This window comes from Eretmochelys imbricata, chromosome 11, assembly GCF_965152235.1.
Source record: "Eretmochelys imbricata isolate rEreImb1 chromosome 11, rEreImb1.hap1, whole genome shotgun sequence".
Taxonomy (NCBI): Eukaryota; Metazoa; Chordata; order Testudines; family Cheloniidae; genus Eretmochelys; species Eretmochelys imbricata.
Window position 1 is genome coordinate 78,973,668 of NC_135582.1, and position 10,496 is coordinate 78,984,163.

General features: G+C 46.8%; 1 non-coding gene across 1 annotated transcript; it reads left to right on the forward strand.

Annotated features, from left to right (window-relative positions):
* Positions 1-9,700: 9,700 nt before the first annotated feature.
* On the forward strand, positions 9,701-9,782 carry TRNAS-CGA (transfer RNA serine (anticodon CGA)). The gene has a single exon. It is a non-coding gene; the product is annotated as a tRNA-Ser (tRNA).
* Positions 9,783-10,496: the final 714 nt, after the last annotated feature.

Genomic DNA, 10,496 nt, shown 5'->3' on the forward strand with positions numbered 1-10,496 from the left:
AGGGGCATATGAATGTTTAGCATATCTGGCATATCTTGCAATGCCGGCTACAAAAGTGCCATGGGAACGCCTGTTCTCACTTTCAGGTGACATTGTAAATAAGAAGCAGGCAACAGTATCTCCTGTCAGTTGTAAACAAACTTTTGTCTTAGCGATTGGCAGAATAAGAAGTAGGACTGAGTGGACTTGTAGGCGCTAAAGTTTTCAACTGTTTTGTTTTGAGTGCAGTTATGCAATCAGAAAAAACCCAACTGCATTTGTTACACTTTCACAATAAAGAGTTTGCACTTCAATACTTGTATGGGGTGAATTGAAAAATACTATTTTTTTTGTTTTATCATTTTTACAGAGCATATATTTGTAATAAAAAATTAATAATATAAAGTGAGCACTCTGCACTTTGTGTTCTGTGTTGTAATTGAAATCAGTATTGAAAATGTATCAAAAATATATATAATAAATTGCAGTTGGTATTCTATTGTTATAAGTGTGATTAATCGCGATTGATTTTTTTGAGTTAATCGTGTGAGATAACTGTGATTGACAGCCTTAACGTACATATATAAAATAATACCAAATCCTCAGAACACCAATATAATGGAGAAACTAATTCTTACCTTAAAATGACAAGTGATTTTATGTACTCATGTGGCACTTGTTGGCATTGCCCTAGCAACAAAGCTATTGAAACAGAAAAGCAGGCAGGGTGCGGCAGTGAGGCTGATGCCTAGCAGGGCTACCGGGGGGAAAAAAAAATCTTTTCATTTTGCCTGTGCTCCTAAGAGGTTGAAAGTTACCTAAACCCCAAAGCATAAAAGTGGGAGTGGGGGCAGGTGCTTTGAAACTTCCATTCCCAGGATCGCCATGGCAAATGGGTCATGAGAGACAGAGTCTACAGGGGCCAGGGCAGGGCTTGCAACTAAACTCCCATGTTTCCCTCAGGATTTTCAAACTACACTGGACCCTCACTAGACTGTGGGATTTGGGATCCATGCCAAATCCCGCATTCTAGCGGGTACTGCATTACAGTGGGGACCACGTTACAATGAAAGTTAATGACGGTTACTAAATTTGGGATCCGCAACCACGTTCTATCAGAATTTGTGTTATATAGACACGTGTTCTAGCGAGGGTCCGGTGTATAACTTTCAGGTTCTCGTCTCTGTCAACTCAGGCTATGTCTACCCTATAGCATTTACAGCGGCACAGCTGCAGTGGGCTAGCCCCTTGTTCTGTGTTTGGGAGTGGCAGGGGATTCCTTCATGGTCTTTTTCCTCTTTCAGGTGCTTTCAAGGGTCATCATGGTGCACCTTGGTAAGTGCAGACAGGGCTTGTTAAGGGGTGCGTGCACCCCATGTTGTACTGACAGACCCCAGTTTCTGCATCCCTCTAAATCAATCCCAGTTAGTGGAGAATGTGCAGCCTTCACCGCTGAACTCTCTTAAGGGTTGGTAGAGCAAATCTGTCATCTTTATTGTAAATAAATTGCTTTAAGACCTCAATCTCCTGGCAAGGTACAGACTTCGATTCCATCATGAAGAATAATCTATTGTTGCTGCGTAAGGGAAGGTTACAGCAGTTTTCTTGAGCACATGTCACAAAACCGGTTGAAAAACTTCTAGGTAACTCAGTGTGTTTTCCAATCTCAACTATTTGCTTATTTCTCTTAAAAGACAATAGGTTTTCCTTGGTGATCCTCTGCATACTTGGAATACCAAAGACTCTTCCTTCATTTCTTTGCATGAATCCTTGAGAATATGTATATATGCAATCACCCTTCTTTTGGCCACAGGAAATGGGATGTTTCAGAGTAGCAGCCTTGTTAGTCTGTATCCGGAAAAAGAATGGGAGGTCTTGCGGCACCTTAGAGACTAACAAATTCAATTAAGCATAAGCTTTCATGGGCTACAGCTCACTTCATCAGATGAATAGAATGGAACATATAGTAAGAAGATCTATATACACATAGAGAGAATCATGAAAAGGTGGGAGTTGCCATACAAACTGCAAGAGGCTAATTAAGATGAGCTATAATTTGTTAGTCTCTAAGGTGTCACAAGTACTCCTGTTCTTTTTGAGGAAATGGGAACGGGTCTCATTTATGGAGACACTGAGCTGGCCGAGACAGCAGTAAAAGGCACTTCAAGCCACTAGAGGGTTGGTGAGAGAGACAATTACTCTCACTTCTTAAAAGTCTCATTAACTATTGGAACAGTTGATCCAGGGTTGTCGTGAATTCTCCATCACTGACAATTTAACTTGAGATTGGATGTTTTTCTGAAATATATATGCTAAGAATTATTTTGGGGAAGTTCTATAACATGTGTTATATAGGATGTCAGACGAGATAATCACGGCGCTCCCTTTTAGCCTTTGAATCTGTGCGTCTAGAACAGTCATATTGCAACTCCAGCTATAAATATAAATAATCTTTCTTTCAGGTCTTTCTGGATTTTTCCCATTGCATCATATGACAATCACAAATGCAGAAAGATTAAGGAAGAGAAGAGCCTTGAAAGCCATAACAGCTTCTGAGGAAGAAACTCCAGGTGACTGATAACATCTAACTGAACTGAATTACTCAAAAGATTACTGTACAGACAACGATCAGAACAGTGTGCCAACTAAAAAGGACAATATATTTACTACAGGCAAAGAAATGATAGTGGATGTGAATTTATTTCATAAGAACATTAAAGTATTTTGAAGCTTTAGGAGTCCTCAGACAAGGATTCTGATTGTCCTCATTTGTTAATTACTTCTCATTTTGCACAAATTATTAATCTTTCATGTTTGTCAACCTGCAATTACTTAGGCCCAGATCCACCAAGGTAAAATTTAGGCTCCTAAATTCCACTGAAATCCAATGGAAGTCAAGAACGAAAATACCTTTGTGGCTCTGGGCCTTCCAGATTACAGCATTCATACAAACTGAATACAAACTCCCGTTTTCTAAATAGCTCTATTGTGGAGGTAGAGAGAGCGTTACTGACTGTCGTAAGAGTCTAATGTATAGGAAGTTGTGCTGGATCAACGAACAGCTGAGGATGCACCTGGAGGCTTCCTTCTAAACGTCACCTTACCATTACTTAAGACAAGCCACAGTTGGTTTTTAATTTTACAGTGAACTATTTCAAGATTTTTCTTAGAGGAGGGACACTCAGACCTGGCCACTGTTGCTTCTTTATTTTCACCCAATGAAGCCGCAAATAGTGTAAGCGGCAGAAAATCCTTTTTTCGGTGCAGGGGTGCAGCACAGAATGTGACACGAATTACTTAACCACACTACTGTTCTTCCAGAAGGTATCCCACAGAACATGACCACTCTAAACATAGCAAATACTTGGATGGTTTTATACCTTTCTCCCTGAACAGTATTTGATCAAACATTATACATGCGTCCAGCTAAAACAATAATTTAAAAATCCAGGAATTACTACATGATGTTCATAGATTATCAGCCACCCATAGCAGCCATTCATATTCCAGCGTGTTAAGCACAATAAGAATTGAGCTATGTTCAGAGGCAGACGGCTATCCCTGTTACTGGGAGGAACTCGCACATCATTCATTCTATCGTCTTCCATCCACATTCTAACTCGCTTAAATGTCTTAGGTAAGGCTTGTACCATCCCCGAAGATCACCAACCTCAGACTCTGGTAGACCAAACAAAGCCACTGAGTTTGAGTCATAGAACCATCACCCCAAAAGCCTTAATGCCAATCAGTGCAAATCTCAGAATTGATGATGGGGAGCACATGAGATCTTTCTCAGCCCACACAGTGCAGCGCATCACCCCTTTTAAAGCACTCGACGTAACAAAGCTGAGAGACGCTCACTGGACGATCACAGTATCCTGCTTATTTAAGAAGAGCACAATACAATAGACCACTCTAGTGCTGACAGAAAAGTCGCCTTCCTCAGCTGTTGCTCCAAGATGGCAATCTGCTGCTGTTCCTACATGTGAGGAAGTTGGTGGGGCTCAAAAGGGGGGCAGCTCACAGCAAGAGAAATGGCTGAGAAGAGCTAGGCAAGTCAGAGGCACTTGAGATTCATTGCCGGCCTGTGTGTTGCTCCCTTGGCAGCACACCCATAAGGGAGCGGGGAGAACCATGGAAACTCAGCCAGCTCTCACTTGCCAGGCAGCTGGGAATTGGTTACATTTTTAATGGAGAAGTAAAATCTGAGCAAATGTATACATGGAACCAAAGAAAAATAAGATCTTTTGGGTGATACCTGAAGTCCTGCCTGAAAAGGTTCAGGCAGACATGGCTGGTTTGGATTTTGCCTATTAGTACATTTAAACCAGGGGTTCTCCGAACACATTTTTTGGTGGCCTCGGACTGAGACCCACCAATTCTTGCTGGTGGCCGCACTGACACTTTTCCCTAAAATACGTAACTGTAGGAAAAACAAATAAATATGCACATACGCGTGTCCAAATCCTTGTAATTTATTTATGTAGGGTTTTTTCAGACTCACAAATAATATGAAAAATTATATTTGTATGTTGAATATTGCTTTTCGCAGCACACTCAGTAGCTAGCTGGGAGTTTGTGAAAAGTGATATTAACAAACATACAAGTATCACTTTTCACAGCCTCCCAGGTAGCTAGTCAGTGTGCTGTGAAAAGTGATACTCGCATGTTTCTTCGTTTCGCTTTTCTCAGCAAGCCCCGGGTTTGGAGAGGGAGGCAGCAGGGGTCTGGGGCAATGGGGGGGATAGAGGTGGAACCAGGGAAGGCAGTGGGGACTGGGGGCAATAAATGGGGGGTCGGGGAGAATGGTGAGCCCTGCTGCCATATGGCTGGAGCTGGGAGGCAGCACCCCCAGGGTCCAGAGCGAGCGGCTGGAGCCCAGGGTTGGTGGCAGCTGCTGCTGAGCAGCTGGAGGTGTGGATCAACACCCACCACCCTGGGGCTGGGGCTGGGGTTAGGGAGCGGGGTGAGGGCTGGGGGTTGGTGCCAGAGGCCAGAGCCAGCACTTGCTGCTGCACAGCCAGGGGTTAGCACCCAGGGCCAAGGTCACGTGGCCGGAGCCTGGGTCAGAGGCCGGGGCTCGAGCCGTGCAGCTGAAGCCCTGCGGCCAGGTTCTCACCCAGGGCTGAAGCCCAAGCCCCAACGTGCCTTGCCCACCCCACAGGTGAGTCAAGAACTCACCTGGCTCCTGCAGCATTGTGCCCCACCTGTCTCCAGAGGCGGTGCATGGTGGCTCATGCAGGAGCACCAGGGAGGGAAGGGGAGAGGCTGATGCTTTGGCCTCTCCACCACTGCCCAGGAGGCTGTTAGGCCTGCACAAAAAGCCCCTGGTGGCCGCATGCGAGAAATGCTGAGTTAAACTCACTTCCATGCTCTCAAAACCTTTGCCATTGTACCTCCTAACTGCTGGTTTCTCAGGTCAGAGTGTACTTAAGGGTTAAGTGAAGTGCTGCTGTAAGAATAAGCTTCGTGTCCTTTAAAGGAAACCAAGACAGAAAAAAATACTGATGATTTTTAATATTTTTTCTTTATCTAAAACAATTAATGAAACGATATAGAAAATTCTATTAAACACACCTTTTGCATTTTACAGATTTGTAGTATGCAAAATTTGATTTTATGTAGTGCCCATCCCCATATATATTCCAGATTAGTATAAACAAGACATGATTTCCCTGGTAACTGGGACCAGTTTTTATTCTATCTCCTCAAATTTAAAAGTTCATTTGTATGAAGGCTTTGGAAAGAGTTCCTTTCTCATTTCTAAACACACAACACGGTTTTCTTTTCTGGATTTCTCGGCCTCAAATACAAGGAGGTGGGTCTGCAGGGTTGCTTCTGGACCAGTCTGAATGAGGGATGGTTTATTCTGCTGTTTAAAAAAACAAAATTATTTCTAGTGTTACAGGAATAAAAGACAGAGAAGTCTGGTTTATAAAGCTGGATCTCTGCATCCCTCTCCCAAAAGGACTGCATGATCAGGCTCAAGGGAGTATTCAGAAATAAATTGTTTATCATCCCTTTAATCGAGTTATACCAAAGCAAGAGTTAGACAGTGGTCGGGCAATCACCATACAGTTAAATGGAGTAAATATTAATTAGAATGTTACTGCCAATAAAGACAGGTGACTCAGTAGTAAAGCTTTGATAATTAGGGGAGGCAACATTGTCTAGTAATAACTGGCTGAACGAAGAGAGGTCCTACACTCAACAGTCACTCCCATGTTGGAGGAATCTCAACTACAAAGTGAACAATCATCTTCCCAAAATAATTTTAAAATGGTGACACCCCCAATGACTTATCTCTCAGACAGAAAGAAAAGAAAGAATGGTGGGGAGAAAAGGGGACCCTGGTCTGGGGAGAGGAGGCATACAGAAGTTCTGTGTGGTAGGGGAAGGTCGGAGGGCACACAGAGCCCCAGCCTGGGGGAGATGAAGAAACATGGCACAGAGCCTGTGACATGAAAGAGGGGTGAGCAGATGCAGGGAATCTGTGAAACAGAGAGGATGGGAGGGTGGCACATGGGGCGGAGGGGAATGGAGGGCAGCCAGGAGCCCTCAGTGTGTGCAATGAGTACGGCCTACAGAAGCATCAAAGTGTGAGAGGGCCAAGTTCATAGTACTTTGCATGTCTAAAATGACTTTTATCACTGTCCCAAAGAACTTTAAAAATGCAGATTATTTCTTCCCATTTACAAATAAACTCTCTTGCCATGGTTTTCTGGAGAGAGCTGCAGAGTCAGAGTATTAGCTCTGTTTCTGGCTCATGACCAAAACAGATAATCTGTCAACATTTGCTTTACGTGCATGTAGCATTCAGGGGTGGGGTTCTGGGAAGGGGTCAGGAGTGATGCTTATATGCCTAAATCGTCCAGTAGAAGATTTTGGAAGTAAAAGATGTCTGACAGAGGCAGGGTTCGGTATGAACCTAGCTCTCAGGTGAAGCCTGGCCCCTTCTTGGTGGCTGTAGAGCATTCTTTCTTAAAAGACCTAGTCTTGGACTGCAAAGGTGTGGGGTAGCATTTAAGGAGCACTGACAGGGGATGCATACTTCCTACTGCCAAGGAGCTCAGCTGCACAGGGGCTCACTGCACACCACTATATAGCGGAGGTCTGGGGTTGAAGTTGCTCCCCTTTGCTCATGCAGCTGGTAAGAGCTGCTGGGAGGGGGGAACCGGCTGCTTTGTGGCTGGCAGAGCCCTCAGGGTACAGGGAGCGCAGGGGAGCCCTGAGAGCACACAGCCCCTAGCTACCTCGTCCCTGCACCCTGAGCTACCCTCTGCCCACACACAGCCCCTAGCTACCCCCCTCACTGCACCCTGAGCTACCCCCCTGCACACAGCCCCTAGCTATCCCTTTCCCTGCATCTCAAACTTTTTGAGCTGAGCCCCCCCACCTTTGAGTTATAATTTTTGGTTGTAGGCCCCCCCCAAGTCCAGACAGGCGGGTGGCCTGCTGAGGTGAGTCAGGGGGTGGATGTAGCATACCCTCCCCAGACCCCGACGTCGGAGCTGGCTTGAGCCTCACTGGCCCCTGCCCACCCAAAACAGAAGTCAAACTATACCTATGCAAACTTGTTTTCCCCCCTTTCCCCGGCCCAGAGCCTCCCCCTCCCACACTGGGCCCTGGAGATTTTAATGGCATGTTATGGGTGGCCTCAGAAAGAAAAAGGTTGAGAACCCCTGTTCTAGACCTTTCATCATTTTTGTTACTCTCCTCTGGACCTTCTCCAATTTGTCCACATCCTTCCCGAAATGTGGCGCCCCGACTTAGACACAATACTTTAGCTGAGGCCACATCAGCATGGAGTAGAGCAGAAGAATTACGTCTCGTATCTTGCTTACAACACTCCTGCTAATCCTGCCCAGGATCAGGTTTGCTTTTTTTGCAAGTGTTACACTGTTGACTCATATTTAGCTGGTGGTCCACTATGACCCCCAGATCCCCTTCCGCAGTACTCCTTCCTAGGCTGTCATGTCCTCCTCTGTATGTGTGCAGCTGATTGTTCTGTCCTAAGGGGAGTACTTTGCATTTGTCCTTATTGAATTTCAGCCTGTTATCTTCAGACCATTTCTCCAGTTTGTGCAGATCATTTTGAATTTTAATCCTATCCTCCAGAGCACTTGCAACCCCTCCCATCTTGGTATCATCCGCAAACTTTATCAGTAAAAAGAAAAGGAGGACTTGTGGCACCTTAGAGACTAACCAATTTATTTGAGCAGAAGCTTTCGTGAGCTACAGCTCACTTCATCGGATGCATACTGTGGAAAGTACACAAGATCTTTTCATACACACAAAGCATGAAAAAATGGGTGTTTTCCACTACAAAAGGTTTTCTCTCCCCCCACCCCACTCTCCTGCTGGTAATAGCTTATCTAAAGTGATCACTCTCCTTACAATGTGTATGATAATCAAGGTGGGCCATTTCCAGCACAAATCCAGGGTTTAACAAGAAAGTCTGAGGCGGGGGAGGGGGTAGGAAAAAAGAAGGGGAAATAGGTTACCTTGCAGAATGACTTAGCCACTCCCAGTCTCTATTCAAGCCTTAGTTAATTGTATCCAATTTGCAAATGAATTCCAGTTCAACAGTCTCTCGCTGGAGTCTGGATTTGAAGTTTTTTTGTTGTAATATCGCAACTTTCATGTCTGTAATCGCGTGACCAGAGAGATTGAAGTGTTCTCCGACTGGTTTATGAATGTTATAATTCTTGACATCTGATTTGGGTCCATTTATTCTTTTACGTAGAGACTGTCCAGTTTGGCCAATGTACATGGCAGAGGGGCATTGCTGGCACATGATGGCATATATCACATTGGTAGATGTGCAGGTGAACGAGCCTCTGATAGTGTGGCTGATGTGATTAGGCCCTGTGATGCTGTCCCCTGAATAGATATGTGGGCACAGTTGGCAACGGGCTTTGTTGCAAGGATAGGTTCCTGGGTTAGTGGTTCTGTTGTGTGGTGTGTGGTTGTTGGTGAGTATTTGCTTCAGGTTGGGGGGCTGTCTGTAGGCAAGGACTGGCCTGTCTCCCAAGATTTGTGAGAGTGTTGGGTGATCCTTCAGGATAGGTTGTAGATCCTTCATAATGCATTGAAGGGGTTTTAGTTGGGGGCTGAAGGTGACGGCTAGTGGCGTTCTGTTATTTTCTTTGTTAGGCCTGTCCTGTAGTAGGTGACTTTTGGGTACTCTTCTGGCTCTGTCAATCTGTTTCTTCACTTCCGCAGGTGGGTATTGTAGTTGTAAGAATGCTTGATAGAGATCTTGTAGGTGTTTGTCTCTGTCTGAGGGGTTGGAGCAAATGCGGTTGTATCGCAGAGCTTGGCTGTAGACGATGGATCGTGTGGTGTGGTCAGGGTGAAAGCTGGAGGCATGTAGGTAGGAACAGCGGGCAGTAGGTTTCCGGTATAGGGTGGTGTTTATGTGACCATCGCTTATTAGCACTGTAGTGTCCAGGAAGTGGAGCTTAATCGCGTCTCTGCTAAGGCTGCGTCTACACTCCCCCTTGTGTCGGTAGAACGTATGTGGCTCGGGGAGTGAATAAGCCACCGCCCGAGTGACACAAGTTACACGGACCTAAGCGCCGGTGTGGACAGTGCTATGGTGCTGGGAGAACTTCTCCTGCCAACATGGCTACGGCTGCTCGTTGAGGGTGGAGAGCTCCCTCCTGTTGGCTTCCAGCCGCTCCAGTAGAGACTGCCACTGGGGGCCACGTCACTCACAGCTGTGAGGGCTGAGCGGTTAAGGCGTTGGACTCGAAATCCAATCGGGTTTCCCTGCGCAGGTTCAAATCCTGCTCACAGCGAGGCCTGTGTTTTAGCCACGCTTGCTCACCAGGGCAATACATCTCCACCGACCCTGAGACGCTCTCCATACACTCCCCACCCCAGGTAAACCCTGTTCTGCTCTTTTCATGGGGATGCCTGGGATGGTGCCTCACGCTGTGTCCCTGCGGTCTCAGCTCCCGAGGCCTCTGCCCCTCACCCAGCGCCCCGCGGCTCAGCCCCACCCCTGGGTGCTGCTCCTCCCCAGAGCGTGGAAGGAGCTGAGCATGGGCAGCCCGTACAAGAGGCCACGGGAGACTGAGCCTCCCCCAAAAGGCCGTCCATGCCGGGGGGAAACGCTGGGGATGTGGGGCGGGTCTCCCCTCCGGAGGCCCGTGGGCCCGTGGTCATCTTTCGAGCGCTGGAAGCGAAGCTCCAGAGAAGTGGGGGCCCCGCCTGCACCCCGCTCCCCTCTGCCTCTTAGCCCGATGCCCTGCTCTTGCTCTGCCTCTTCCCATCCCCCCTCCGCCTCTTCCCCCAAAACCTGCTCCCCACACCCCCTCGGCCTTTAACCCCACGGCCCCATCTTCTCATGCCTCTTCCTGTCCTTCTCCACCTCCTTCCCCAAGGACCCCACTGCCCCCCATCACCAGAGAAAGAGAAAAGGGACGGGTGCCTGGCCCCATGGCCCCCCAGTAGCCCCCCTTCAGGGAAAGGGGCAGAGAGGAGCAAGCAGGGGGTGAGTGGAGTCCTGG